The sequence below is a fragment of the Cotesia glomerata genome, linkage group LG1 (assembly GCF_020080835.1).
Source record: "Cotesia glomerata isolate CgM1 linkage group LG1, MPM_Cglom_v2.3, whole genome shotgun sequence".
In the NCBI taxonomy this organism is placed as follows: domain Eukaryota; kingdom Metazoa; phylum Arthropoda; class Insecta; order Hymenoptera; family Braconidae; genus Cotesia; species Cotesia glomerata.
In genome coordinates, this window is record NC_058158.1 from 19,597,648 (window position 1) to 19,602,858 (window position 5,211).

The window sequence follows — 5,211 nt, forward strand, 5'->3', positions numbered from 1 at the left end:
TGAGAATGTTCCCTGTTGCGGTCCTGCATATTTTCTCGACTGTGTTGTTGACCTGATCTGGGCGAACGTCCGCCTTGATCCGTGTAAGTATTTCAGAATACTTATCATTGTTCGCTGGACGAGTAATAAGTGCCTCCGGTCTCGTTGCTGTTCTTGTTGGCTTCTGGTTCGGCTTCGGTGGAGGCACCAGAGGTTTTTCTGGGGGCAGTTTCCTGCGCTCCTTCTTCTTGTCCTTTCTGGACTGCACCTTTTCCCAGCCTGGCTTCTTGTTCTGTTCACAAGAGTTTTGTGGAAGATCCTTAACCACTTCCTGCTTCTTGATGGGATGACCAGGTCCAACGTCTTTCAGCTTCTTGGGAGTATGAAAAGCTCCGCCTTCGGGAGAACGAATTTTTCTTTTCAACTTCCTCAGGATGCGGCCGTCTTGGTCAAAGGATTCAGTCTCTGCCGTTGTGATAGTTTCACTTTCTTCTTCAGCGACTGATTCTCCGTCACCTTCGGCTCCAGTGTCCATCGCTTCTTCAACAACCACTTGACTGTTTCTCTCCGATGTAGCACAAGGGGTGCAGTGTAATGATGAGCGCCATTCTTTGTCCAGTTTCTTGAATCTTCCAAGAGCATTGACTACACCGGTTGTCTTGGTCTTTATCTCCTTGTGGATATTGACCTTAGTTTGGACAAACTCTTGCAGCTCAATTGTCAGCTTCTCAAGGCGCTCCAACGCTTGCGTTCTCTTCATGTCAGCGCTTGCTTTAATCGCTGCTTGTTGAGCATGAAGCCCGTTTCTATTCATGTTTGTTTCCTGTAACGTACTCATACTTTTTTGATTTACCAGCGCATCGTACGGAGTGGAGCGGGTTGCCATAACTAGGAACGGGTGTACCCTCGGAGATAGTACTCCTACCCCAGTTCTCTGAGGCCTAGCTGACACTTAGCCAGTCCCGGAATACACGGACGGACTAGACTCGCTCGGAGCGGTGAAGATTCCGATCTCTAACACTCACTGCGTACTTCCTGATCAAGGCCCGAAGTGGCTGGCTCCTGATCCACTGCTGCAACTTTCACCTCGGCAGAGCAAGCTCACATCAGCCGTTGCCTGCATCGTCGGAAACTACGATACAGGTTCCGGACACTCCCAGTGAGTTACAGCAGGAACCAATCGTCTTGCTAGGTCAGTTAGTGTGACCAACCCATTAAAGGGGAGTTTTGTCCACGGGAGCTTATTTTGTTTGGTTATTTTGCTTGGCTTCTACCCGCTGTACCTCATCAACTAAGAGATTAAGTGTCATCCAAGGACAGCGAGCGTTCTCCCATCCGCTCGGGGAGACGCGCCCGGTAGCAGTATCTCTTCTGCCCCGATCGTGTGTGTGTGTGTGTGTGTGTGTGTGTGTGTGTGTGTGTGTGTGTGTATGTGTGTGTGGGTTCTATGACTCTATATCCGCGGACAAAATATCCCCGACAAAATATCCTGGACAAAATATCCTCAGACAAAATATCCTTAAGACAAAATATCCTTAGGACAAAAAATCCATGGATAAAAAATCCGTGGACAAAATATAAAAAAATTGACATATCAAATACAAATAAATTTACACGCGGATACTCTGAATTGCAACAGTTGTTTATTGAAATTAATATTTATAGATTATTATCATTAATCATTAATACATTTAAATCATTAATATAAAATTGTTTCATATACATGTTGTAAACTCAGAAATATATAAATAATATTGTTATTAATTGTTAACATTGATATAATAATTTTCGTAACTATAATTAGAAAACTATAATCTTATTTAATACTTTTTTTAAAAACTTTTTTTAGTTAGTTTGTTTTTTTAATTAATTTTATTTTAATTTGAAATTAATTTTTTTTTTAGATAGAAATTTTTTCAAATTTTATTTTAAACGCGGGTAATTATGTTGCGCCCTTTTAACATGGTTTTTGTGTGTGTTTATTCGATATTAGACCAACACAAACGCGGATAATCATGTTGCGCCCTTTTAACATGGTTTTTGTGTGTGTTTATTCGATATTAGACCAACACAAACGCGGATAATCACGTTGCGCCCTTTTAACATGGTTTTTGTGTGTGTTTATTCGATATTAGACCAACACAAACGCGGGTAATCGTGTTGCGCTCTTTTAACATGGTTTTTGTGTGTGTTTATTCGATAAACACCCTTAAATTATTGAGGGTCAACTTAACACATTTTTAATATTAAAAGTATGATTATTAAATTAAAAATATTATTGAACTTTAGAATATTTTGTCCACGGATTTTTTATCCATGGATATTTTGTCTTAAGGATTTTTTGTCTTAAGGATATTTTGTCTAAGGATATTTTGACAAGGATATTTTGTCGGGGAAGCTTCCCTGACTATTCCCGCGGTGTATGTATGTCTGTGTGTGTGTGTGTGTGTGTGTGTGTGTGTGTGTGTGTGTGTGTGTATGTGTTTTTTTTTTGTAGGGGGAATCCTTTTTACGGATTCTAGGCATAGCTGTTTGGCCTGGATATGTGGCGACTCGACGCAGCGTCATACTAACTCGACACTAACGCCCCTACCCACTAAACCCTAAACCCCTTTTCCTTCTTTCCTCTAATCCCTCATGGAAACCGCCGTCAGGCATTACTTCGTGAAGGGAGGATCTAGCTACTGCTCTTCCTTCTGGTGGCTAAGGTGTTAACTATCTTCCTTCTATCTTCTACTATTTGCTCTTTTTCTTTCGGTGGAACGCAAGTCTTTAAGGACTTCTGTTGCAAACGTGTTGGTAGCGTTCCAGGCAGCTTCTGATGACAACATTGCTTCTACTAGTGAATCTGGTTGCATTCTCTGGTTCAGGATCCTCTCCAGTTCTTCACGCTGTGGATCGAAACGAGGACATACAAAGAAGACGTGCTCCGCGTCTTCAGCAGCTCCTGGGCAGGACGGGCACTCCGAAGAGTCATCGTGCTTAAAGCGATGTAGATACTCTCGAAAACACCCATGTCCCGACAACATCTGCGTAAGATAGTAATTGACCTCACCGTGATTCCGGTTAAGCCAAATGTCGACCCGAGGTATGAGACGGTGCGTCCACCTACCCTTCTCTGCAGCATCCCATTGTAGTTGCCATCGGCCTATGCTCTTCTGCCGTTCTTCAATTTTAAGTTCTTCTGGGCTCAGTGCAGTTGACCTTTTTCGTTGGTAAAGGGCCCGTCTTTCCTCTGCTAGAACTCTAAGAGGTAGGGTTCCAGCAATGACGCACACTGCTTCTTCTGATATAGTGCGGAAGGCACTAGCTACTCGTAGGGCACTCAGTCGGTATATTGGTCCAGCTTTTCTCCATGATTCTTGGGTTTCCAGTGCATCAGCCCAAATGGATATTCCGTAAGTGAGCACTGATGTGACTACTGATGACAATAGTAGCCTCCTGCTCTGCATTGGGCCTCCGATGTTAGGCATCAGCCGTGCGAGACCAGCCCTCACTACTGACGCTTTGGCACTGACATGTTCCACCTGCTGTTTGAAGTTGAGTCGTGCATCCAGCATCACTCCCAGATAACGGATAAATAGTTGTGATGTGATTTCTCGGTCACCGACATTAATCTTAATTGTTTCAACTTCTTTTCGGCTGGTAATAAGCACTGCTTCGGTCTTCTGCTTGGCCAGTTGTAGGTTCACTGTATCCATCCACTGGTTGATCTTCTCAAAAGTGATGTCAAACAGATGTTGAATCTCGTCGAGGTGTTTGGCGACGATCACTGCGGCAACATCATCCGCATACGCTACCAGTTTGACACATCTTGGAAGCTTCAGTCTCAGGAGCCCGTCATACATGATATTCCACAGAAGTGGACCAGGAACAGAGCCCTGTGGCACACCACCGGTTATATCATACTCTTTTGGACCATTCTTTGTATCGTATTTCAGCACTCTATCTGTAAAATAGCTAATCACTAGTCTGCGAAGATATGTTGGCACGTTCTTCTCGTCGAGAGCTTGCATGATGCAGTCCCAATTAGCGGAATTGAAAGCATTTTTGATGTCCAAGGCAGCCACCAGGAGTGTGTGTGTGTGTGTGTGTGTGTGTGTGTGTGTGTGTGTGTGTGTGTGTGTGTGTGTGTGTGTGTGTGTGTGTGTGTGTGTGTGTGTGTGTGTGTGTGTGTGTCTATGTGACTCACTTATAACTTTTGAACAACTTAACCGATCGGAATCTACTAAACGGCATTCTAAAGAGTTCCCTTAAACGTAGATTTCCTCTGAATTTGGACCGGTTCGGACCAATAGATTTTGAGAAATTTTGAAAAATTTCAAAAAAAAAAAATAAGAAAAAAATTTTTTTTGAAAGTGATTTTTTTGGAATAACTTTTAAACGGCTTCATCGATCAACTTCAAAAACTAATCTTCTATTGAGCTTGAAAAACCACATCGATCGCCGCTAATCCGGCCAAAATCGGTTGAATCGTTCGAGACAAATTCGAAAAAAGTGTTTTTTTGACATAACTTCGTCATTTATTCTCGGATCGTTTTTGATGATATAGAATAATTTTAAGAACTTAAAAAACCGCGTCGATCGCCGCCAATAACGTCGAAATCGATTTATTGATTCGAGAGATATCCTCGATAAAATATTTGGAAACAAGTGTTTTTTATAACAACTCTGACATTTTTTGAAATAACTTTTAAACGGCTCTATTGATCGATTTCAAAAACTAATCAGCTATTGGCATGGAAAAATTACGTCGATCGCCGTCAAGCCGGTCAAAATTAGTAAATTCATTTAAGAGATGTCATGAACGAAAGAAAACCGAAAAAGTGTTTTTTTTTAAATATCTCCAAATTTCCTAGTTTTATCAATTCAAATTTGAAGATTTTTTATGAAACTAAAAACACTGTCTCAAATGCTGCTAACCGCGTAAAAATCGGTTGATTCATTCAAAAGCTAGTGCAGTTTGAAAATTAAAAAATTATCGTACTATGAAATTTCCACTAGACTTTTGAGCTCGAAGAGCTCAAAAGCATGGAAGAGCTATCTTTTTAAGCTCGAAGAGCTAAAAATAATACATAAATCGTATTTTTGAGCTTGGAGAGCTCAAAAACTTCATTAGTGCAGTTTTATGCACCTAGGTATAGAATTAGCGGGAAGTTGCACGGATAGCTTTCTGGGTCTACACTGTTAAAAATTTCTATAGTATTTTTACTAAAAATGTGTTGAAAGTTT